Source organism: Cherax quadricarinatus, chromosome 76 (assembly GCF_038502225.1).
Source record: "Cherax quadricarinatus isolate ZL_2023a chromosome 76, ASM3850222v1, whole genome shotgun sequence".
Taxonomy (NCBI): domain Eukaryota; kingdom Metazoa; phylum Arthropoda; class Malacostraca; order Decapoda; family Parastacidae; genus Cherax; species Cherax quadricarinatus.
Window position 1 is genome coordinate 20,987,213 of NC_091367.1, and position 27,977 is coordinate 21,015,189.

General features: G+C 41.1%; 1 long non-coding RNA gene across 1 annotated transcript; it reads right to left on the reverse strand.

Moving 5' to 3' along the window:
• Positions 1 to 14: 14 nt before the first annotated feature.
• On the reverse strand, positions 15 to 27,974 carry LOC138854954 (uncharacterized). Its single transcript, XR_011394129.1, has 3 exons — positions 27,920 to 27,974; positions 9,339 to 9,496; positions 15 to 200 (listed from the first exon to the last, which is right to left on the reverse strand). It is a non-coding gene; the product is annotated as an uncharacterized lncRNA (long non-coding RNA).
• Positions 27,975 to 27,977: the final 3 nt, after the last annotated feature.

Below are 27,977 nucleotides of genomic sequence, written 5' to 3' on the forward strand. Positions count from 1 at the left end.
TTACTCACCTCAAGTAGTTTCCATTAGGAAAGTCTCCATTTAAATCCTCCTGACTGATTATGTACAGGCCATCAACATTGCCCATCAACGCCTGGTTTTCTGGGTTGTTGATGTCTGGTGCTGCATCAACGGTGAGAGCGTAGGAACACCAAGGGTAGGTTTCTAGATGTATCCTGGCTGTCAGCAGCAAGATGCACAACCTGGAGCAGTGATAGATGCAAATTTATCAGCGGTTGTTCAGACACACACACACACACACACACACACACACACACAAACGGCCAAACACTAATCTCTCAGCCACAGATCTTACACCAAGATGATTATATAACAATCACAACTTGACATGGTTGTGTGACCCACCGCCAACTAAGACACTTCTACAACTGTCATTTGGTAGTCTGAACCACCGTCAACTATCACACTTCTACAACTGTCACTTGGTTGTGTGAACCACCTCCAACTATCACACTTCTACAACTGCCTCTTGGTTGTGTGAACCACCGCCAACTATCACACTTCTACAACTGTCACTTGGTTGTGTGAACCACCTCCAACTATCACACTTCTACAACTGTCACTTGGTTGTGTGAACCACCGCCAACTATCACACTTCTACAACTGTCACTTGGTTGTGTGAACCACCGCCAACTATCACACTTCTACAACTGTCACTTGGTTGTGTGAACCACCGCCAACTATCACACTTCTACAACTGTCACTTGGTTGTGTGAACCACCGCCAACTATCACACTTCTACAACTGTCACTTGGTTGTGTGAACCACCGCCAACTATCACACTTCTGCCTTAAACCACCAACACTGATTTCATTGAACATTATTTTCGTATCACAGAAAGTCATACCGTCTTAAGTCATAATGAACAACTGTGACAGAATAAACACAAGTGTATAACAAAGTATTGGCCGTTAGGGTTACTGACGGTGCTCAAACTGAGAAGTTTTAGGTATTTACAAGTTTCAGAAATAAATTGTTCACTTCAAGAGACGACAGAACCTTTAAAATTATTGTGTTGATCATTGTTTTTTACCTTCACTTAAAACTTTTTGTATGCGGCGTATTACTTTTTAATCACAAAAAATTCAAGCAACTGTTTATGTGATTTGTTCCTAAGTGGAAAATTTGGCAAGAAATGTATTTGTTCCTCGTACACTGTGACCTTGAAGAAGACACCAAGAAGGTCGCCTTGAAAATAGTGCAAGAACCACTGAATTTTTGGGTAGAATACTCTTATACATTTATACTCATCATAATTATACTATTTTATGATTATTATAAATAATATCGATTTTGATAATCAGGTAAATAGCTGATCCAGTAAATGAAATGCAGATCATAGGGTCTGAGACGCTGTTAAATAAGATGTATAGAGAATAGATCCAAGTGGATCATTATAATCTTTCTGGCATCCAGTCATCGCCTTTAATGAGTTATTTGCTAAAAGTTATTTATCGAACATGATCGTAAAGTATTGAGGAATAATAATTAAGGATAGAGAGTCACAAGAGCTAATGAAGATGCACAAGACATTTTTCTTCCTTTAAAATGCAAAAAGGCATCAGTTTAACATGGTCTCCGTTAACAAAGTTTTGGATGACAATGAGCTGCTAGAGTAAGAACGAGGTGATATGTGGACATTATAATGCCCTTGCTGAGCAGGAAGCGTACAACTATATTACTGACTGACAAGTAAATATTAATTAATCTACTATGCTTAGTGTGAACAACTGCCAAGCAAAGGTGTCAGACTTAAACAAAGCTTCTCTCACTCTTGCTGACACAGAATCTATCTCCTACCTTGTTAATGATGACGTTGATATCATCGCTAACCTGATGTCAAATTCATTTACACTGTTAAGGACACTGAACCCCGATTCGGTAGGAAATTGCAAGAGAACTTGGCTTTTTGTGCCGCTCTTCTTGTTCTACTGCGACCTGAGCCAAAGAACCTTGTAATGGAGGAGAAAATGTGTATTGACACTGACTGCCAGTCAAGTAGTTGACCTGGATTCTAATTTTAGAGCTTGTACACACAGAAGTGGAAATAAATGAACCGTATACAGCTATCAAAATAATTTTGCATAATCTTACATAAAATATTACATAGAACGAGATTCAGAACTAATGAAATAAGTCTGTATCGTTGAAAAGAGATTCTCATCTGCTGGAACTTGAATATAAATTATAATGTACTGCTAGAATAAGATTCTGGATAATGACTATTTCCTACTTGTACCAGATGATACTGTCGACAAGATCATAAATGCTAAACAGTAAAGAGAATTAAAAATTCATTCTTAAACGAGACAGAGAACTGCTGGAACATGACTCAGACATTCATGAAAGAACATGAACTACTGGAAAAATGAACTTAATTAACTGCAGGAAGAAAGGTATTTATTGTTGGATCTACAAACCTGAACTAATCTAATAAGCCACAGTACGAGGTAAAGGAAAAAGTGAACTTCTCAGATAATTACTAGAAAGATCGGGACGATTTTTACAATCTGCCGAAGCTAGAAAGGGAATTTCCATAATTTCATAGCACTAGAGATTTACCAACCGCAATTAAATCACTTAACTTCTTTGATGTCAACAGTATGTTACTCACCACAGATGATGTCATGAGACCAGGAGCCAATAGTTGCACAGTGTCACACGTGGATGATCTTAATATTGAAGAAGCTCCTTGAACACAAGCGTCAAACAGCGCTTGTGGATCAACCAAGTATCAGTGACTTACCTAATCATTGTGGTTGTTAGAGTATGAATGAGGCGAGTGTTAGTGTTTAGAAGAGAAAGGAGCAGGATTGTCTTCCAGGAATAATGGAAGCTGAGTGAATGCTCACTGTCTTCCACTGGTTGGGTTATATCAAGCACTTCCGCCCCCAGCTTCCCACAGTGCTTGTCACAGGGGAGGGTTATATGTCACTGTTCATTTCTCAGATACGAGATACTTGTGGTAGCACAGGGGCACAAGAAATATTTTCTATATTAGAATTTGAATATTAAAAACCTCTCAAAATACTTCATCTTGCTTTTGCACACACACACACACACACACACACACACACACACACACGCGCGTGCTCACACACACACACACACACTAGGGCCAAAATACATGGAGGGTTAAGATGATTGAGGTGGAATTGGAAAACTTCATGTACCAACACGTAAGGGACACTACAAGAGAGAGAGGAGAGTATGAACCAGCGAGAGTGGACCTAGTATTCACCTTGAGTCGTGCAGATATTGAAGACATCACATATGAAAGACCCCTTGGGGCCAGCGATCATGTGGTTTTAAGCTTCGAATACACAGTAGAGCTACAAGTGGAGGGGGAAGCAAGAAGGCCAGGAAGAATGAAGCCAAACTACAAGAAAGGGGACTACACGGGAATGAGGAACTTCCTGAACGAGGTTCAGTGTGACAGAGAACTGGCAGGGATGACAGTTAATGAGATGATGGAATATGTAACAACAATGTTCAAGGGGGCTGAGGAGAGGTTTGTACCAAAGGGTAACATGAATAATGAAAAAGCCAGGATGAGCCTCCATGCACCCAATGGCGCATGGAGGTTAAAACCAAGTGTGCTAGGGAATGGAAGAAATATAGAAGAGAAAGGACCCAGGAGAATAAGGGGAGCAGTCGTAGAGCCAGAAATGAATATGCACAGATAGGGAGGGGGGCCCAACGACAATATGAAAACGACATAGCAGCGAAAGCCAAACCTGACCCGAACCTGTTATACAGCCACATCAGTAGGAAAACAACAGTCAAGGACCAGGTAATCAGGCAAGGAAGGAAGGAGGAGAGACAAAAAAAAATGACCGTGAAGTATGTGAGGAACTCAACAAGAGATTCAAAGAAGTGTTCACAGAGGAGACAGAAGGGGCTCCAGAAAGACGGAGAGGTGGGGTATACCACCAAGTGCTGGACACAGTACACACAACAGAGGAAGAAGTGAAGAGGCTTCTGAGTGAGCTAGATACCTCAAAGGCAATGGGGCCGGATAACATCTCTCCATGGGTCCTGAGAGAGGGAGCAGAAGCACTATGTGTACCTCTAACAACAATATTCAATACATCTATCGAAACAGGGAGGTTGCCTGAGGCATGGAAGACAGCAAATGTAGTCCCAGTCTTTAAAAAAGGATCAGACATGAAACACTAAACTACAGACCAGTGTCACTGACATGTATAGTATGCAAAGTCATGGAGAAGATTATCAGGAGAAGAGTGGTGGAACACCTAGAAAGGAATGATCTCATCAACAGCAGCCAACATGGTTTCGGGGACGGGAAATCCTGTGTCACAAACCTACTGGAGTTCTGTGACATGGTGACAGCAGTAAGACAAGAGAGAGAGGGGTGGGTGGATTGTATTTTCTTGGACTTCAAGAAGGCTTTTGACACAGTTCCACACAAGAGATTAGTGCAAAAACTGGAGAACGAAGCAGGGATAACAGGGAAGGCACTACAATGGATCAGGGAATACTTGTCAGGAAGACAGCAGCGTGTAATGGTACGTGGCGAAGTGTCAGAGTGGGGTACCTATAACCAGCGGGGTCCCACATGGGTCAGTCCTAGGACCAGTGCTGTTTTTGGTATTTGTGAACGACATGACGGAAGGAATAGACACCGAAGTGTCCCTGTTTGAAGATGATGTGAAGCTGTTGAGAAGAATTCATTCGATCGAAGACCAGGCAGAACTACAAAGGGATCAGGACAGGCTGCAGACCTGGTCCAGAAAGTGGCTGCTGGAGTTCAACCCTACCAAGTGCAAAGTCATGAAGATTGGGGCGGGGCAAAGAAGACCGTAGACGGAGTACAGTCTAGGGGCCAGAGACTACAAACCTCACTCAAGAAAAAAGATCTTGGGGTGAGTATAACACAAGGCATATCTCCTGAAGTGCACATCAACCAAATAACTGCTGCAGCATATGGGTGTCCAGCAAACCGCAGAACAGCATTCTGACATCTTAATAGGGAATCGTTCAGGACCCTGTACACCTTGTACGTTAGGCCCACATTTGAGTATGCGGCACCTAGCCAAGCACGTAAAGAAACTAGAGAAAGTGCAGAGGTTTGCAACAAGACTAGTGCCAGAGCTAAGGGGTATGTCCTACGAGGAGAGGTTAAGGGAAATCGACTTGACGACACTGGAGGACAGGAGAGATAGGGGGGACATGATAACGACATACAAAATACCGAGAGGAATTGATGAGGTGGACAAAGACAGGATGTTCCAGAGATGAGACACAGCAACAAGGGGACACAGTTGGAAGTTGAAGACACAGATGAATCACAGGGATGTTAGGAAGTATTTCTTCAGCCACAGAGTAGTCAGTAAGTGGAACAGTTTGGGAAGCTATGTAGTGGAGGCAGGATCCATACATAGCTTTAAGCAGAGGTATGATAAAGCTCACGGCTCAGGGAGAGTGACCTGGTAGCGACCAGTGAAGAGGCGGGGCCAGGAGCTAGTACTCGACACCTGCAACCTCAACTAGGTGAGTACAACTAGGCGAGTACACACACACACACACACACACACACACATGCACGGGCACACACACAAACAACAGTGCGCTTGTGTGTGTACTCACATTGTTGTACTCACCAAGTTGAGGTTGCAGGGATCGAGTCACAGCTCCTGGCCCCGCCTCTTCACTGGCCGCTACTAGGCCACTCTGCCTACTCCATGAACTTTATCATGCCTTTACTTAAAGCCATGTATGGATCCTACCTCCAATACATTTCTTTCCAGATTATTCCACTTTCTGACTATGACTGAAGAACTTCCTAACATCCCTGTGACTTATCTGAATCTTCAACTTCCAATTGTGACCCCTTGCTGCTATGTTCCATCTCTGGAACATCCTGTCTCTGTCCACCTTGTCGATTCCTCTCAATATTTTGTGTGTCGTTTCCATATTCATCCTGTCTCTCCTGTCCTCCAGTGTCGTCAGGTCGATTTCCCTTAACCTCTCCTCGTAGAACACACCTATTAGCTCCGGCACTAATCTTGTTGCAAATCTTTGTACTTTCTTTAATTTCATGACCTGCTTTGCCAGGTGAAGGGTTCCAAATTAGTGCTGCATATTCCAATATGGGCCTGACGTACACCGTGTACAGAGTCTTGAACGATTCCTTAATGAGATGTCGGAATGCTATTCTTAAGTTTGCTTGGTGCCCATATGCTGAATCAGTTATTTGGTTGATGTGCGCCTCAGATGTGTGTGTGTGTGTGTGTGTGTGTGTGTGTGTGTGTGTGTGTGTGTGTGTGTGTGTGTATGTGTATGTGTATGTGTGTGTGTGTGTGTGTGTGTGTGTGTGTGTTTGTCTCAGAGTAAGATAAAATCTGAGTATTTTGAAGGGTTTTTACTGTCACTCAAATTCTGATATAAACAACATCCCTTGTGCCCACATTGCTACCACAAGTATCTGGTATCTGAGAAATGAATCATAACATACCCACGCCCTCCATCGATCCCCAGGGACTGAAGCACTGTTGGAAGTGGGGGGCGGAACTGCTGGATATAACCCAACCAGGGAAAGATAGGAATCATTCACTCTGCTTCTATCATTCCAGGAAGGCAATACTGCTCCGTTGTTTCTCTAAACATCAATACTCACCACATATTCCAACGACCACTATGATAAGGTAAGTAAGTCACTGATAATAGGTTCCTCCAGTGCGCTGGATGATACCCGTGTTCAAAGATCCTCTTGAAAATTTACTTCTAATGGTGACACTGGGCAACTAATGGCTGTTTGTCTTTCGACTGATGCCTCTTCTGTGGTGGGTGACATGGTGTTGACACCCAAGAAGCTAAGTGACTCCTTTGCATTAGGGAAGTCTCTATTGCTGAGAAGTTATGGTACTTCCCTTTCCAGTTTCGGAAGATCATAAAAATGTCCCGATATTTCTAGGAATGATTTCAGAAGTTCTTATTTTTATTACCTCGGACTTAGTTTTAGTAGAGTAGTTCAGTTGTGTCCATCCAGCAGTTCACACCACTCTTCCTCCAGATTATTGTTCCAGCAGTTGTGACCATCCAGCAGTACACACCACTCTTCCTTCAGTTCATTGTTCCAGCAGTTGTGACCATCCAGCAGAACACACCACTCTTCCTTCAGTTCACTGTTACAGCAGTTGATAAATGTGTTACAAGCTAAGTCAAAGATTAAATATAGGGGAACTTAGCTTGATAGACAGCTTTTGCCTACACAGCCCTCCCTGCAGGCGATGTCTTGAGAAGCTGTTGTATATACATCTCAACGGGCGGGAAAAGAAATATATTATGGGTACAAATTACCCCTAGGGGGTATTATGTCAGCATATATCAGAAACTGATTGCTGACAACACTTACTTTTGTAGGCTCAATGGCCTGTATTTTACTTTGTATTGGTAGGCTAATAAACAACATATCCACTGCACAGCCGACCTATCATTGTTACGTTCATTAAACATACCTGGGTATTTGTAGCTGACCAGTAGTTGCACTCGGATATCCATTGTCTTGATTGAAGAATAGTGTTCTTTGATGAATGTTGCACTACACACTGTTGGTTCGCAACACTCGTTGTTACACTGTTCATCAAGATTTCTTTATTTATTCACAATCTTATCACTAAAGAAGTTGATCACACTTTTCTGTGTTTATATGTGTTTTGTTAGACACTTTATGCACACTAACGCATGGATCAGTGTTCTTTGTTGGTTATTCCGGCGTCAATGCGAGTCCCATCAGGGTCAAAAGTAATCTCCCGTCATAGCGTCTCGCCGCACCTCACTTGTCCCCAGCATAAAGGATATGCTGACTTAGTACATTTCGCTTCTTTGCCAAACTTCCACCAGGAAGCAAAGCAGAATGCTTGATTCTTGCTGTCTTAAGCATAGACAACAATGTACACTATCTTTACCATGGTAATAAACTGGAAGCCCGATTTATTTAATTGTCCTACTAAGGTAAGAGATAGACTGTCTCTTATTAAACTAAACTTCTTGCAACACTAGTCTCTTGCATGGAACCGCGTGATCATGTCAGATGCTCATACTGCATCTGAGATAAATTACTTGATGTAGCAGTAAACAAGACGTTTGCCCCTTCTGAGAGGGCTTGGCCCCTCAGGGCTGAAAGGGACTGAAGGGGGCTGATACCCCCCTCCTGGAGAAAAGTTCTCCACAGTTGTGACCATCCAGCAGTACACACACTCTTCCTTCATTGTTCCAGCAGTTCTATCTCGTTTCAGAATACATTATTAATTCTCGTTCCTTCCATTATCTTGGACAAGTAGAAACTATTCTTTATCCAGAATCTTATTCTTGAAGAACATGATCATTTACATTCCAGTTCCAGCAGATCAGAATCTCCCTCCAGCATAAAATTGCTTCACTAGTTCTGAGTCTCGTTCCATGTAATAGCATTTGTATAATTACATAAATTTACTCCTTTTTACAGCGGTATACAAATGTTTTATCTTTTAGTTTCTTCTATTTCCCAGGTATTCAATGTCAATGTTGCACTCCATTGCAAGGTTGTTTACCTCATGCTGCAATAGAACAAGAAGGGCATAATGAGCCAAGTTCTTTTTCAGTTTCCTGGTGAATCGGGTTCTATATTTAACACTGAAATGAATCCGACTTCAGGTTAAGGATGATGTCAGCGTCATCAAAAATAATGCAAGACAGAGCAGAGTTCTTCACATATGATTCTGCTTCCTCTTGTGAATGTCCATCATCTTGTTATTCCTCAACTCTCATCGCTCATCTTCAATTAATTGGTTAAGAGTTAATAACTCATTAGTGTGGTGCCTGGTGGAGAGGTTCTTGTGATATAAGTGGATCTATAATCTTCCTCAGATCTAATATGTTGCATCTTAGCCCCTCTGAGTTGTATTTTATTTGCTAGCACTGTGCAACTATTTACATGATTATCATAATGATGCTGATGATAAAAATGATAAAATAACAAAATGATTAGCAATATAAATAAAAATAACAATAATTATTATTAATTAGACAACATTCCTGGTGTGTTTACATTAAGGTCACAGTTTAGAGAAACGAGAACATTTCTTGACAACTTTTCCGGTCAAGAGCAAAACACAAACTATCTTTGTTGCTCGATTTTTTGTCTTTACAATAGTTTGTGGCTCAATAAAACACTAATATGCCACATGTCAAATGATCAAACTCAAACCATAGAAACTAATGACCAACACAGTTATGTTTAAAGTCAGGTTGTATCTTGAAGTCAACCGTTATTATTGAAACTTCCCTGTTATACGTGTGTGTGTGTGTGTACTCACCTATTTGTGGTTGCAGGGGTCGAGTCCTAGCTCCTGGCCCCGCCTCTTCACCGGTTGCTACTAGACCCTCTCTCTCCCCGCTCCATGAGCTTTATCAAACCTCGTCTTAAAACTGTGTATGGTTCCTTGAGCGCTTGAGGTTCCTAAACCTGTATTCCCTGGAACGCAGGAGGGAGAGATACATGATTATATACACCTGGAAAATCCTAGAGGGACTAGTACCGAACTTGCACACGAGAATCACTCACTACGAAAGCAAAAGACTTGGCAGACGATGCACCATCCCCCCAATGAAAAGCAGGGGTGTCACTAGCACGTTAAGAGACCATACAATAAGTGTCAGGGGCCCGAGACTGTTCAACTGCCTCCCAGCACACATAAGGGGGATTACCAACAGACCCCTGGCAGTCTTCAAGCTGGCACTGGACAAGCACCTAAAGTCAGTTCCGGATCAGCCGGGCTGTGGCTCGTACGTTGGTTTGCGTGCAGCCAGCAGCAACAGCCTGGTTGATCAGGCTCTGATCCACCAGGAGGCCTGGTCACAGACCGGGCCGCGGGGGCGTTGACCCCCGGAACTCTCTCCAGGTAAACTCCAGGTAAACTACGTCATTTTCTAGGCTATTCCACTGCCTTACAACTCTATGACTGAAGAAATACTTCCTACTATCTCTCTGACTCATTTGTGTCTTCAACTTCCAATTGTGGCCTCTTGTTTCTGTGTCCCCTCCCTGGAACATCCTGTCCTTGTCCACCTTGTCTATTCCACGCAGTATTTTATATGTCGTTATCATGTCTCCCCTGACCCTCCTGTCCTCCAGTGTCGTCAGGCCGATTTCCCTTAATCTTTCTTCATAGGACATTCCCCTTAGCTCTGGAACTAACCTTGTTGCAAACCTTTGTACTTTCTCTAGTTTCTTGACGTGCTTTATCAAGTGCGGGTTCCAAACAGGTGCTGCATACTCCAGTATGGGCCTGACATACACGGTGTACAGTGTCTTGAATGATTCCTTACTAAGGTGTCGGAATGCTGTTCTCAGGTTTGCCAGGCGCCCATATGCTGCAGCAGTTATCTGATTGATGTGTGCTTCCGGAGACATGCTCGGTGTTATACTCACCCCAAGATCTTTCTCCTTGAGTGAGGTTTGCAGTCTTTGGCCACCTAGCCTATACTCTGTCTGTGGTCTTCTGTGCCCTTCCCCTATCTTCATGACTTTGCATTTGGCAGGATTAAATTCGAGAAGCCATTTGCTGGACCAGGTGTCCAGTCTGTCCAGGTCTCTTTGAAGTCCTGCCTGGTCCTCATCAGATTTAATTCTCCTCATTAACTTCACTTCATCTGCAAACAGGGACACTTCTGAGTCTAACCCTTCCGTCATGTCGTTCACATATACCAAAAATAGCACTGGTCCTAGGACCGACCCCTGTGGGACCCCGCTCGTCACAGGTGCCCACTGTGATACATCATTACGTACCATGACTCGTTGTTGCCTCCCTGTCAGGTATTCTCTGATCCATTGCAGTGCTCTTCCTGTTATATGCGCCTGATGCTCTAGCTTCTGCACTAATCTCTTGTGAGGAACTGTGTCAAAGGCCTTCTTGCAGTCCAAGAAGATGCAATCAACCCACCCCTCTCTCTCTTGTCTTACTTCTGTTATTTTATCGTAAAACTCCAGAAGGTTTGTGACACAGGATTTGCCTTCCGTGAATCCGTGCTGGTTGGCATTTATACTCCTGTTCCGTTCCAGGTGCTCCACCACTCTCCTCCTGATAATCTTCTCCATAATTTTGCATACTATACACGTCAATGACACAGGTCTATAGTTTAGTGCCTCTTTTCTGTCTCCTTTTTTGAAAATGGGAACTACATTTGCCGTCTTCCATACCTCAGGTAGTTGCCCAGTTTCCAGGGATGTGTTGAAGATTGTGGTAAGTGGTACGCACAACATATCTGCTCCCTCTCTAAGGACCCATGGAGAGATGTTGTCCGGTCCCATTGCCTTTGAGGTATCGATGTCCCTTAGCAGTTTCTTCACCTCCTCCTCATCTGTATGTATGTCGTCCAACACTTGTTGGTGTATTCCTTGTTGGTGTCCCCATCTGGTCTGTCCCCCCAGAGTCCTTCCTGTCTCTACTGTAAATACTTCCTTAAATCTCGTGTTGAGCTCCTCACATACCTCTTGATCGTTTCTTGTGAGTTCTCCACCTTCTTTCCTCAGCCTTATCACCTGGTCCTTGACTGTTGTCTTCCTCCTAATGTGGCTATACAGCAGTTTCGGGTCAGATTTGACTTTCGATGCTATGTCGTTTTCATACTGTCGCTGGGCCTCCCTCCTTATCTGCGCATACTCGTTTCTGGCTCTTCTACTAATCTCCTTGTTTTCCTGGGTCCTATGCCTCCTGTACCTTTTCCATTCTCTGTTGCACTTAGTTTTTGCCTCCCTACACCTTCGGGTAAACCAAGGACTCGTTTTGGTCTTCCTATTATTTCTGTTTCCCTTGGGAACAAAACTTTCCTCTGCCTCCTTGCACTTTGTTGCCACATATTCCATCATCTCGTTTACTGATTTTCCTACCATTTCTCTGTCCCACTGAACCTCCTGCAGGAAGTTTCTCATACCTGTGTAGTCCCCCCTTTTATAGTTTGGCCTGTCCCCTTCAGTTCCTGTTACCTTCTCCACTTGTAACTCTACTATATAGTCAAAACTCAGAACCACATGATCGCTAGCTCCAAGGGGCCTCTCGTAAGTGATGTCCTCGATGTCTGAACTGCTCAGGGTGAACACAAGATCCAGTCTTGCTGGCTCATCCTCCCCTCTCTCTCTGGTTGTGTCCCTGACATGTTGATGCATGAGGTTTTCAAGTACCACATCCATCATCTTGGCTCTCCATGTTTCGGGACCCCCATGTGGCTCCAAGTTTTCCCAGTCGATCTCCCTGTGGTTGAAATCGCCCATTACCAGTAACTTTGCTCTGCTCGAGTGAGCTCTTCTTGCCACCTCAGCCAGTGTGTCCACCATCACCCTGTTGTTTTCTTCGTACTCCTCTCTTGGCCTCCTGCAGTTCTGTGGTGGGTTATACATCACTCCAATGACTACTTTATGTTCTCCGGACTGAATTGTACCTACAATGTAGTCTCTTTCTCCAATCATGTCCATGCCTTCCATTTCCTCAAATCCCCATTGGTGTTTTATGAGCAGTGCAACCCCTCCTCCCCCTCTACTCCTTCTATCTTTCCTCAGGATCTGATATCCTGTTGGGAAGATTGTGTCTGTTATTGTCTCAGCGAGTTTTGTTTCTGTGACTGCTATGATGTCTGGGGATTTTTCACTGATTCTTTCATTCCACTCCTCATGTTTATTCGTTATTCCATCCGCGTTTGTGTACCAAACCTTTAGTTTCTTTTCTATCATTGTGGTCATGCAAGTATATTGGGGTTGGAGGAGCGAGAGCCTTGGTGGGGGCCTGTATGGGGCTGTGGTGTAGGTGGGGTATGTGTTGGTGGGGGTGGGGTCAGAATGCCCATAAGGGACAGCTGTTGGGGTGAGGTTTGTGATATGGGGGTTGGTGGCAGAGGGAACAGTGAGTGGGTTGTAGTATAGGTTGCTCAGTTGCGTTGGGAATGTCGCGGGTGGGGTCTTTTGGTGGGAGATTCTGTGGGGTGTGTTTGCCCTTCCTCCTGTGTCTGGGTCCTGCTCATTTTCATTGCTTCTCGTTCCTCCTTGCGTCTCTGTACCCTCTCTTTCAGTGTAGTCCTTTCTTCTTGTGTTCTGTCGCGGTCGAGGTATACTCTCTGGTACCCCTCTTTGTCCCTCAGTCTTGCTTTCTCTTGCAGAATCCTGATTCGAACTGATTCTTCCTTGAAAGTTACTCTGACAGGCCGTATCCTTCCACTCGCAAACCACCCAATTCTCTGAAAATTTGTCACCTGGGTCATATTGCCCTCCCCTATTGTTTTCATGATGCCTTCAATCATTTTTTTCTCCTCCTGTTTTATTTCTTCAAAGTTGGCCCCCTTGGCTTCTTGGAGCCCGTACACAAAAACTGACCTCGCCCTTTCCTCCTCCCACTGAGTCTCCATCTGCGTCCTCTGAGGCATTTTATTTCCTTCCATTGACATGTTCTTGCCTTCAGTCCCTGTCATATCTGAAACTTCTATTCTCAGTGGACTGTCTTTCCTGGCCAGCTGTCCCTTGCTACTGCAGTTGGCTGTTAGAATCTCTGCATATAACAAACCTTCATTGTCTTCGGACCTGTCGCTTGATCTTAGTGTGCTCATCGTCTTTTCCCTGGCCCCACGTGGGTCTGATAGGGCCTTCGTGTACGGCATGTCTCCGTTGTTGCTTACCATCCCCTTGTCTGCACCTGACTTTGAATTTCCATCATTGTCTTCAGACCTGTCGTTTGATCTCAGTGTGCTCATCGTCTTTCCCTGGCCCCACGTGGGTCTGATAGGGCCTTCGTGTACGGCATGTCTCCTGCGCCTGACTTTGAATTTCCTGATGTCACATCTGAATTGTCATTTGTCTCTCTAATCTGTTTCAGGCTTTGCAGTTTCTCTTCTAAGCACTGTATCCTAGCTTCTGCTGCTAAGACCTGTACTTCCCACTTCCTGCACTCTTCAGCTATCCGCTCTTCCATTTTCTTACCAAGCTCTACTATCTTCCTTCCCCACTCTTCCTCCCTTTTTTGGAGCTCTAACTCCCAGTCTTTCCTCCCTGGTTCGTCTACCAGATCTCTGGTTTTCCGTCCTCTAAGGCCACCCATATTTTTTTTTTGTGTGTGTGTGTGTGTACTCATCTAGCTTCACTCACCTAGTTGTGGTTGCTGGGGTCGATTCACAGCTCCTGGCCCTGCCTCTTCACTGACCGCTGCTAGGTGTGTGTGTGTGTGTGTGTGTGTGTGTGTGTGTTTGTGTGTGTGTGTGTGTGTGTACTCATCTAGCTTCACTCACCTAGTTGTGGTTGCTGGGGTCGATTCACAGCTCCTGGCCCTGCCTCTTCACTGACCGCTGCTAGGTGTGTGTGTGTGTGTGTGTGTGTGTGTGTGTGTGTGTGTGTGTGTGTGTGTGTGTGTGTGCATTTAAATATTTTGTATATTCCCATAATCAATTTGTCTCACCGTCCAGGTTGTGCATCTTGCTGCTGGCAGCCAGAATACATTTAGAAACCTTCCCTTGGTGTTCCTACGCTCTCACCGTTGATGCAGCACCAGACATCAACAACCCAGAAAACCAGCCATTGATGGGCAATGTTGATGGTGTGTACACAGTCGGTCTGGAGGATATAAATAAAGGCTTCCCTAACATAAACTACTTGAGGTAAGCGAGTAATTATGTTTTTAATATTCGTTTAGTTTGAATAATATATGGAGTTACAGGAATCAATGCTTAGGGTGATGTGGTTGTAGCAGTTGACACTAGTCTTGGAATTTGCATTGAGGTAGAGAGGGTTGGGTTTCTACAATACCGGGATTATTTTCTCAGATGGTGCATTGATCGACATACTTCTAATTTGTTATTATATGCTTGTGAGAGTGATAAACCCGTTTGGGTTTTACGGCACCTATGTAATGGGACTCAATGACATTCTGTCTAAGGGAAGAGATGCTCCAATTCTTTGGATAGAGAACAGAATTAGGAAATGCCCTCCCCCCAAAAAAAAAATTTGGACAAAGAGTTACAGCACTGAGTTGGGCCACTTTTACAAAATGGTCGATTTCTACTTTCAAGAGAGAAATTTTTGACTCAATATTCGCTTTCGACATTAATTCAACATTCAATTCAATTCAATTCAATTCAAAGTTTATTCTCCATAAGGATTACAACGCTGAGTTTACAGAAATTTGGTTATTGTTTGGTTTACATGTAGTAAAATTGTGATTACAGAGTGTACCACTATAACGCTTAGCATGGCTAGGCATTTCGGGCATACTTAGTTTTATTCTTAATTGTAAAATATTACAAATTATGCTTAAGTAAAAAGCCAAAAAATGAAATACAATAGAAATCTGGGGGTACACAAGTAGTATGATAGTGATAATCTGAACATAATTGTTCAGTGTTACTCAGAGAACACCACCTCAGAACTGCCTTCACACATTTCCACTGTTCTCTACATCATTCTTTGTTTACAGTGTTGTAGACTTGAGATGCAACGGTTGTTTATGGAAGTATGGAAAATAAGAGTTGCAAATCAATTTCTTGTCTTCATTCATCCCAAATCTTATGGGAATATTAGGAATACAACCATCATCTCGCTCCATTATTATAATCAAGGGGAAGCGCAAAACCAGTAGGATTATACAGCATTTGTGTGAGAATAAATGACCATCAAAAAGTTTCCAAAGTTTCCCCTTCGAGTCCAGGAACCTAAAAATAACACAAAAATATGAGGAGGTTTATCCATAGACAAACATACAGGAGAAAGACTGCCAAACGCACAAGCCCTGCTGAAGCTTGTATTACTTTACACCTGTAGGGCCCAGCCAGCACGCCTCTAGCCAGGATATTTGTTTTGTGGCCAATGACATAACTATAAGGAAGAGGACTGTAACAGAGCCACCTAATAACAGAACCTTAGCTTCCTCATCTGCCGTTTTATTCCTCAGTCACCAACATGGCTTAGCACTACTAGAACTCAAAAGCTCTTCTAGATATTTCATTTTTCTGCTAGACAAGTATGATACGATGTACTGTAAAGTTCCCCGGGGCAATGAAAAACAGTAATCAGGCTTCCCCAATCACCTAACTGAAGCGTACTTCCTAGAAGTGCTCTTCTTGGGAGGCTGTACACTGACCTCAGCGTCTTTGTCACTTCTTGAAACATTTCTGAAACTCTTCATTCGTAATGGCGTCTAGTGTAGACAGAGATTTTGTTTGAATTACGTTACGCCGTTTAAACGCCACCTGGTGACTGTAATTTTTATTTTTAGTTAAGAGAAAGTAGTCACACTGGGCATGATCTGGGAACTAAAGAGGATGTGAAGTGAACGACATGGTTTCTGGCCAGAAAAAGCTAGTCAGAAAGTGCCACGTGAGGAGGGACACTGTCATGGTGAATGTGCCACACGAGGAGGGACACTGTCATGGTGAATGTGCCACGTGAGGAGGGGCACTGTCATGGTGAATGTGCCACGTGGGGAGGGGCACTGTCATGGTGAATGTGCCACGTGAGGAGGAACACTGTCGTGGTGAATGTGCCACGTGAGGAGGGGCACTGTCATGGTGAATGTGCCACGTGAGGAGGGACACTGTCATGGTGAATGTGCCACGTGAGGAGGGACACTGTCATGGTGAATGTGCCACGTGAGGAGGGACACTGTCATGGTGAATGTGCCACGTGAGGAGGGGCACTGTCATGGTGAATGTGCCACGTGAGGAGGGGCACTGTCATGGTGAATGGGCCACGTGAGGAGGGGCACTGTCAAGGTGAATGTGCCACGTGTCATCCTGACTGTTCTCACTACGTTTATGTTTCTCACTCAGTTTAATCAAAATATTTATGTAGATGTAATTGCATGTAGTGATAATCTAGGGAAAAGTGTATGTACGGGAGAGAGCATTCAAATATTTGTAGGAATTAATACAGCACAAAGTATATTTTGGAGATGACTGGAATAATTATCAACTTGATATTTTTTGTTTTCCTCCACAGATTCAATTACTCATTTTAATAATCCTTCTATTCTCTTTTAACTATTTTTTATTCTTTTACTTCTCCGTATCTGGTAGCAATAATGTGGAGAACAAACGAGGCCGCAATTTCCTCAGGTCTGTATAGATGAAAAGTCTTATGCTCCGAATTTCTATTCCGTTTTTTAAGACTTCTCAATTTTAATGTTAACATTTAACCTAATTATGGAAGTAATATTTGCGAAATATGAAAGCGTTGTATATATTAATTTTAATTATCTTATTTTGACTAGAATATATTAAGGGAAAGAACAAATACTATTAGATATTAAACTTTACATATCAAACTTATTAAATCTACAAATACACTAAATTCACTGGAAATATATTAATAACCCATTGCAAGTAAAATAAAAACTAAAAAAAAAAAAAAATAGAGCACAATATTATCACAAAATGTATAATTAACATTTTCGTGCTGCCAGATTCGGACGCAGTGACTACGATGACTACGACAACAATGGCAACGAGGAACTCACTGACTTGGTTGAGAAGCGAAGTCGCAACTTCCTACGTTTCGGTCGTGATCCTTCACGCAATTTCCTGAGGTTCGGCCGCTCCGTCGACTGTCAGCTCAGTTCCCTGTCACACGATGGCTGCGGCGTGAAATCCAAGTCCCTGGAAACTACATCTGAACCCTCAATTAAACAAGTGCAGATAAACTTATCATCCCACAATAATTCCTCAGAATCAGGGAAGATAACTTCTCAGCGCTGGAAGAGAGCTGTTCCAGGTGTATATGTATCACTACCTTATTACAGCCCCTCCGCCTGGGCCAGAAATATCCGTCCAGAAGATGAAATGATTAACGAATTCTCTTCTGAGGATACAAAGGACGTAAACAAACGTGGGTATAACCGAGGCTTTTTGCGCTTCGGCCGCAACCGCAACTTTCTGAGATTCGGCAAACGTGATGGATTTGGCGGACACCCAGATTCATCCTCTGAAACCGGCGAGTCAGTGCTAGATGTTAGACCTGTGAGAGCCCCCCTGAGAAATTTTATTAGGTTTGGTTGAAATGGAAGATGAAATCCAACACCTCCATAACTTGTGACATGTATTACTGGCATGTATTATTCCCAGTATTATAGCCATTCCTTGAAAGCTGCCACATGTGTTTGGATAATAATTCTTTTCTATCTGTTTCTCTTTTACATTGTCTTTTATAGGAATCAAGATACAATAAGTAAAGATTCAAGAAATAAATATTTAGTGTAAAACATAAATATGTGATTCTAATATGAAAATGAAACCCAAATAAAATGTAAATAATGTTTAAGGAGCCAGCAGCACTGTAGCATATATAACATATATTTATAAATGTGCTTTACATAATAGGAGAAAAATTATTTTTACTAATCAAACAGGAATGACAATGTAACACTGCTCCTTTCAAATTTATTAAAGTATATGAGACAATCTTTATTCTTATTATGCTCATTTGTAAGAGTAAATTTACTGTCGTTTCTCGATTTGCAAATTGTTTAGTTCAAATAGCGAAGGTTGAGCAGCCCTATGAGACCCTCAAGAGTATTTGATAAGACTAGTTCCTCCTTAGGGAAATGTAAAGATAGAAAAATCAATGATAACGTAATAAGATAATGTATTTTATTAATATGTAACACCATAAGTGTCCTGGGCCCAAGACTGTTCAACAACCTCCCATCAAGCATTAGGGGAATTGCCAATAAACCCCTGGCTGCCTTCAAGAGAGAGCTGGACAGATACCTAGTCAGTACCGGATCAGCTGGGCTGTGGCTCGTATGTTGGACTCCATGCAGGCAGCAGTAACAGCCTAGTTGATCAGGCCCTGATCCATCGGGAGGTCTGGTCATGGACCGGGCCGCGGGGGCGTTGATCCCCGGAATAATCTCCAGGTAACCTCCAGGTAAAACTAGTAAAGACTATAAAGCACTTAAACATGAAATTAATCCTACTTGAAGCAAAGAAATGAAAAATGAAATATATGAATAATTAGTGACTCAAACTATGTACACAATTATGTAGTGGAGAATTGTGCCGTGCTGATTGTGCACGAATCTCTGAGTCATGGTTTTCAATGTTGAGCCATTGTTGATGACCATGGGGGAGGAGTGTCACAAGTTGACGTGACTGTTGACACACTGAGTAGACAGTGACTAATACCTGGAGTTTGCCTAGAGAGGGTTTTGGGGGTCAACGCCCCCGCGGCCCGGTCTGAGACCAGGCCTCACGAGTAGAGATTCTGACGATCAGAAGTATTGTGATCCTCTGACCACCATAACATTTGTGAAGCAGTTGAGTCGCCAGAAGAGAACCACCACGAAACATTGGTGATGTGATAATTGAGGAACGGCTGTTAGAATGGTGTAGCTGACTGCGAGTCGGCTACAAGTGGAAGGGGACCAGTGTAGGTACAGATGCCATATTAAATGAAAGATTTGTTTAAGATCTGTTTAAGATCTCACCTGTGTCGGATGATCCGAGCCGATAATCAAGGCAAGAATAACTTAACGCCAAATTACACAGTAATCGAGAAATCACTCACATGATAGGTGAACAGCCTTTAAAATAAATGGTGAAGATTTATATTATGACGTTATGCTACGAAACTCCAAATCATGACAGAAAGAAACAATCCTAAACAAGAGTAAAGCTCTTGTTTAAAAGAAATTAACCCACACACATAGTAAATTAAACAGAATTGGAATGAATACAGATTTGATGGGAGCCGAAAGTCAAGTAACTGAGAAATGGTGGGAGGGACACACGTCAACTCCCACTCTCCAACAGACTACCCATTCACTCACACTTCCATCACTCTTATCTAATGAACTTTTCCCTCACAAAATATTACATATCTCTTATGTGAATATTTTATCTAATATAAGTAATATCCATACGAATTTAAATTCAAATTTTTATTTCTCCTACCAAGTAATCGGATAAAGTATCTTACATCTAATAAAAACATTGTCAACTACACAAAGCTACTAGTATGCAATGAATTTTTAGTAAACTAATTCTAATGTTTAAAATCTAATTAGCAACTGGACATTGATTATTAAGCAATGATTCTTAACTAAAGTTGAATAATAATGATGGTAGATAAATGAACAATAGTACAACTTTTAAATCATGCATTATGTATAATTCATCTTAAATTAAGTAGATAAATTAAGACATGTGTAACACTTGGGTATCTTTAATGAGGAAACGTTTCGCCACACAGTGGCTTCATCATTCCATACAAAGGAGAATGGTGAAGAGCAGGAGGAGTGTGAGGTAATCAGTCCCTCAAGCTTGAGTCGATGTAATCAGTCAATTAATCTTGAAAAGAATACAGTATTTGTGGGAAGAAGTGGCTTATATACTGTAGACAGGACTGATGAAGCCAGTGTGTGGCCAAATGTTTCCTTATTAAAGATACACAAGTGTTGCACATGTGTCTAATTTATCAACTTGTCGGTTCTCTGAACCATTCATATACATAAATTTAAGTAGGATTTACTAAACAGTTAACTACTATTATCTGCACAATAACGAAAGAAGCTAATGTAGGAATGGTTCAATTTTAAAACTATTATTTATTATTCTAATAAGATTCAATGGTCAGGAGAGTGAATGGAGATGAAGATACAGGAAGTTACTTAATAACAGTAGAAGTATAATGAGGCAAAACGAGTAATTAATTTTTTATGGGAGGTGGAGGAAGACTGCAAGAAGAACAGGGACAAAGTTGGATTTAATTGTCGTAGAGTATTGCTGGAGATGAGGTAATTTTTTTACAATAGCTTTGATTCGATTGGCAGACAAGAGACCTTTCCATGCTTCAGGATATGATTTTGCAGATCTTAGGGCATTTTATGTGCATTGAGATTCTGACTCACAAAATCATAATGACACGATTGCAAACAAACCTTACTACGGGTGGGGATAGAACCCGAGATCAGAGAGTCATAGAACTCCAGACCGACGCTTTAGTCACTGTACCAGTCGGTTTCAATAAGATTCATCCAACTAGGTATATTTCTACACCAAAGGAAGGTTAGCATAGCTGGACGAATCTTGTTGTAGGCAGCTGGCCCAGTGGGCAACGGGTCGGTCTGTAGCTTAATGACTCTGATCGCGGGTTCTGTCCCCGCTCGTAGTATGGTTTGAGATTTTGTATAGTCAGAAGAGGATATGGGGGATGTCAATCTGTTTTGTGCCTTGTGTCATGCCTTCTTGCTATGTTGCAGCTATCAAGGACAAATTTCAAAAGAGGGTTTGTGTTGCAGAATGCTTTATTGTATAATATATATATATATATATATATATATATATATATATATATATATATATATATATATATATATATATTTCGCTCCATTCTCTCTACATGTCCGAACCACCTCAACAACCCTTCCTCAGCCCTCTGGACAACAGTTTTGGTAATCCCGCACCTCCTCCTAACTTCCAAACTACGAATTCTCTGCATTATATTCACACCACACATTGCCCTCAGACATGATATCTCCACTGCCTCCAGCCTTCTCCTCGCTGCAACATTCATCACCCACGCTTCACACCCATATAAGAGCGTTGGTAAAACTATACTCTCATACATTCCCCTCTTTGCCTCCAAGGACTAAGTTCTTTGTCTCCACAGGCTCCTAAGTGCACCACTCACCCTTGTCCCCTCAGCAATTCTATGATTCATCTCATCTTTCATAGACCCATCCGTTGACGCGTCCACTCCTAAATATCTGAATACGTTCACCTCCTCCATACTCTCTCCCTCCAATCTGATATCTAATCTTTCATTACCTAATCTTTTTATCCTCATAACCTTACTCTTTCCTGTATTCACTTTTAATTTTCTTATTTTGCACACCCTACCAAATTCATCCACCAATCTCTGCAACTTCTCTTCAGAATCTTCCAAGAGCACAGTGTCATGAGCAAAGAGCAACTGTGACAACTCCCATTTTATGTGTGATTCTTTATTTTGTAACTCCACGCCTCTTGCCAAGACCCTCGCATTTGCTTCTCTTACAACCTCATCTATAAATATATTAAACAACCACGGTGACATCACACATCCTTGTCTAAGGCCCACTTTTACTGGGAAATAATTTCCCTCTTTCCTACATACTCTAACTTGAGCCTCACTATCCTCGTGAAAACTCTTCACTGCTTTCAGTAACCTACCTACTACACCATACACCTGCAACATCTGCCACATTGCCCCCCTATCCACCCTGTCATACGCCTTTTCCAAATCCATAAATGCCACAAAAACCTCTTTAGCCTTATCTAAATACTGTTCACTTTTATGTTTCACTGTAAACACCTGGAACACACATCCCCTACCTTTCCTAAAGCCTCCTTGTTCATCTGCTATCCTATTCTCCGTCTTACTCTTAATTCTTTCAATAATAACTCTACCATACACTTTACCAGGTATACTCAACAGACTTATCCCCCTATAATTTTTGCACTCTCTTTTGTCCCCTTTGCCTTTATACAAAGGAACTATGCATGCTCTCTGCCAATCCCTAGGTACCTTACCCTCTTCCATACATTTATTAAATAATTGCACCAACCACTCCAAAACTATATCCCCACCTGCTTTTAACATTTCTATCTTTATCCCATCAATCCTGGCTGCCTTACCCCCTTTCATTTTACCTACTGCCTCACGAACTTCCCCCACACTCACAACTGGCTCTTCATTGCTCCTACAAGATGTTATTCCTCCTTGCCCTATACACGAAATCACAGCTTCCCTATCTTCATCAACATTTAACAATTTCTCTCTCTCTCTCTCTGTGTATATATATATATATATATATATATATATATATATATATATATATATATATATATAATGTCGTGCTGAATAGGCAGAACTTGCGATCTTGGCTTAAATAGCAACGCTCATCTTTTAATATAGGACAAGCGAAATTTGTTTAAGCAATAAGTTCGCCAAAATCATTCTGAACCTTATGAAAAAAATATGTTTCACTCTGTATAGTATTGAATTATTGTTATTGTTAATAAATCTAAAATATATTTAGTTGAGTTAATGTAAAATATATTGCTATTGTTATAATAAGGTTAGGTAAGTTTTCTAAGATTCTTTTGGTGCAAAATTAAAAATTTTTACTTTAACATAAATGAAAAAATATATCTTCAAACGTATAAGAGAAAATTTCAGAAAGGGCTTAATTTTGAACGAGTTCTTGCTAATTGACCAGTTTTACATATTCGGCACGACATTATTAGTAGGTAGTAGGTTGGTACACAGCAACCACCCAGGTAGGTGCTACAGTCCTGCCAAGTGAGTGTAAAACGAAAGCCTGTAATTGTTTTACATGATCGTAGGATTGCTGGTGTCCATTTTTTCTGTCTCATGAACATGCAAGATTTCAGGTACGTCTTGCTACTTCTACTTACTCTTAGGTCACACTACACATACATGTACAAGCATATATATATATATACATACCCCTCTGGGTTTTCTTCCATTTTCTTACTAGTTCTTGTTCATTTCCTTTTATCTCCATGGGAAAGTGGAGGAGAATTCTTCCTCCATAAGCCATGCGTGTTGTAACAAGCGACTAAAATGCCGGGAGCAAGTGGCTAGTAACCCCTCCTACTGTATACATTACTAAATTTAAAAAGAGAAACTTTGGTTTTTCTTTTTCGGCCACCCTGCCTCGGTGGGGTACGGCCGGTTTGTTGAAAGAATATATATATGTCGTGCCGAATAGGCAGAACTTGCGATCTTGGCTTAAATAGCAACGCTCATCTTGCCATATAAGACAAGTGAAAATTTGTATATGCAATAATTTCGCCAAAATCATTCTGAACTTAGCGAAAAAAAATATATTTGACTGTGTTTGTTTAGTATTAAATTATTGTAAGCAAATCTAAAAATTATTTAGTTGGGTTAGGCTAAAATAAATTGCTCTTGTTATAATAAGGCTAGGTAAGTTTTCCAAGATTCTTTTGGTGCAAAATTAAAATTTTTTACATTAACATTAATGAAAAAATATATCTTTAAACGTATAAAAGAAAATTTCAGAAAGGACCTAATTTTAAATGAGTTCTTGCTAATTGACCAGTTTTACATATTCGGCACCACACATATATATATATATATAATATATATACATATATATAATATATATATATATATATATGACAATAGTATGAGCGCATATTTTGAACAGTGTGGAAGTGTGTTACTTTGCTCTGGAATGCACAGCGGCTTTTTTTTGTTGGGTTATTAATGGTTCCAAGTGCTTTGTAGCAGTAGATCCCCTGGCACAAATAACTTAGGTGAGGTGAGGGTAGATGAGAGAGTCGTATAATGTACGTAGTGTGATTTGTGGTACACATAATCAAACCCGACTCATCCTAACTGATCCTAATCTAACCTAACATTAACAACCTCTCCAAAAATTTGGTACAATTCTGAAATCAGACTTTATATTGTACATTTTAAACTGTCAGTTATTGAACTCCACGAAGCAGTTAGACTCACTCTTAACAGAGGAGAAAAAAAAAATACATTATTTTCTTTGTGTTCCCTGGATATTTAAGTATGGAATCGCAGTAGAAAATAAAGTTACTGAAATGAGAACAGGTCGCCCTCATTTTGCAAACTTTTCTAATCACAGAGTGAATTATTTGTCGATTTGTCATTCATGCATTTCTACGAGAATTATTTTTTTGTCGGTTCAGTTAGACTAGGTTCAGCTGGAATAGTTTTAGGGTGTTAGTAGACGGCGAAAATGTTTAGCTCAGAGGATAAACCTCTTCTCCGAGTCTGAGGCTGCACAGTTACACTCATACTTCCAAAATCAATAATATATATATATATATATATATATATATATATATATATATATATATATATATATATATATATATATATATATATATATATATATATATATATATGACACACACGATGCCTTCTACCTACTCACCAGGTGCCTGTCAACCCCAAAACTTACCTATTTTCTGAGATGCTCCCCAGCCTTCAGCAGTCCAAAACTCAAAGAATATGACTCTCTCCTGAAGGCCATGCTAGAGAGTGTATTGAATCTTTCCCTTGACGATGGACAGTGGTTGCAAGCCTCACTTCCGGTCAGGCTTGGAGGGCTAGGAGTACGCAGATCCTCCGAGATTGCTCTACCAGCTTTCCTATCCTCTTCCATTGCATCAAACGAGTTGATAAGACAAATTCTTCCTGACACCCTCAGTGACTCAGCAGGAATAGAAGACCCTAGCTATGTCAGTGCCATCACCGAATGGGAGACTCTTGCTGCTCCAGCACCAAACCCTAGTGCATCACTGGCTCACAGTCAAGCTGGGATAGCCCAATTGCTGAAAAGGTGCTTGCCAACATGCTCAGGGCTGCAACATCAGATAGGGAGATTGCCCGTCTCCAGGCTGTGAGTGCACCTCACTCCGGGGACTTCCTCCAAACAGTTCCCATATCGGCAATGGGAACGCGACTCGACCCTAAGACCCTCCGTATTGCAGTGGCTCTGCGCCTTGCTGCCCCAATTCACACAGAATATATGTGTATTTGCGGCGAAGTGCAAGCAGACCAATACGGTCTACATGGTCTTAACTGTTCCAAAACCAAGGGCTGGCATGCAAGACACAATGAGGTCAACGACATCATTAAGAGAACCCTTGCTACAGCTGGATGCCCTGCCGAGAGGGAGCCACGATCACTTGCAGCAAACAATACCCACAACCCAGCAAACAGCCACGACGGGATCACCATCTATGCTTGGAAGAATGGCAAGCTCTTAGCATGGGACTATACCTGTGTGTCCACACTGGCTGACACCTATATCCATCACAGTGTGGGGCGACAGGGAGGAGCTGCTGACCACAGGGAGGAGTACAAGATCAGCAAGTACAGGGACATTAGCCAACAGTATCAATTTGTCCCAGTGGGATCAGAGACCTTGGGATCATGGGGAAAAAATGCCACACGTTTCCTTAAAGAATTGGGTTCCAGACTCATCGACACCACCAGGGACCCAAGGGCAGCCACTTTCATGTTCCAGCGCCTCAGCGTCGCCATCCAGAGGGGAAATGCTTGCTGCATACTTGGTTCACGTCCAGCCTCGGAGGAGCTGGAGGAAATTCATCATCTTTGATACATTGTGCCATTGTATTCATGTTTATGTTTTTTTCTGTAAATGTATTCTGTTTATTAATATATATATATATATATATATATATATATATATATATATATATATATATATATATGTAATATATATATATATATATATATATATATATATATATATATATATATATATATATATATACATATATATATATATATATATAATAAATATATATATAAATATATATATATTTATATATATATATATATATATATATATATATTTATATATATATATATATGTAATAAATATATATATATATATATATATATATATATGTAATAAATATATATATATATATATATATATATATATATATATATATATATATATATATATATATATATATATGTAATATATATATAGATATACATTATATATATATATATATATATATATATATATATATATATATATATATATATATAATTGTTCCTGCCATTTCGGAATCCTCCATTTCGCTCTTCCTCTCTATTCTAGACAATATGTGCAGTTGATACTTAAATTTATTGCGAAACTTTCCGACTGCACAGTAGGCTCCTTCAGTCGACTGCTGCTTCTGCTGGTCCATCTGTATTCAGCTGAAGAAATCTACTATGTAAGCAAAACGTTTTGCAATAAAGATGCCTCAACGAATTAACATTTACGATATCTCTCGCTCTACTGACTTTACGGAAAGTGATGCAGTAAACCCTGTATCTGTGAATTCAGATTTCTTTTGTTTGAATTATCTGTGGTTTACTGTGACCCAAAAAATAACTCTTAATTTTGCTTAATAATGACCACAAAAGTAACGATGGTGACAGTTGTTCAAACACTAAGAGAAGCCGTCAAGTGCTGCCCATCAGTGAACAAGTGATAATTCTCAACTTACTGTGAGTAATTTATCAACTTTATCATAGGTATGTATGTAAACGAAAAACCACTAATTATATATAAATGGTTCGCTACTATCCGCGGTTTCGGGTATCCACGGTAAGTTTTGGAATTTATCCCCTCGGATACGAGGGGACTTGTGTACTTCTACCTCCTTCCTTACAGGATGTGAGAAGTTTATGGGATGGGATAGAATATACTGTGTGTGAGAGGGATAGTAGGACCGACTGTAGTCACAGTCTAGGATACAAGTTAAACAAATCATGGTACGGGTGGCGTTTGAACCCACGACAAGTTATAAAACTCACTCACCATGGATCAAATAGTACTTGTGATGTCCTGCTGGTCAAAACAGTGACATGGATATTTACATAGATGAATTGATTACCAAGCAAAATATTCCTTCAAAAAAGACTTGTGTATAAATGCCTGACTCGTAAATTTTTATTTATTTACTCGTTATTCTTGGAAAACATGCCCATGTAAGTACTGGAAGGAAACTACGGGATTCCCACGACTTAAGAATGATTGGGACTTTCAACTCAACGTAACGATAGAAAACATGGATGAGCAACTCTTCCTTATCATCTTTATACGCTCTGTACACAAACAGATGCTCCTTGACAACAGGAAACTACGCTGATAAGAGCTAACTTAAACATCTTAAGCACACAAGTGCAACTAATGTGACATTTGATTATGACAACGTTTCGCTCTGCACGAGAGCGAAACGTTGCCGCAATAAAATATCGCAATTGTTGTACTTTGTTTTTACCCAACACATTGGCGGTAATTTCAACATTATTACAACATGATCATCAACTTACCTTAGTGATGCTGTCATCTCTCTCTCGACGATCTGTGAAGCTTCACCTACCTGTAATG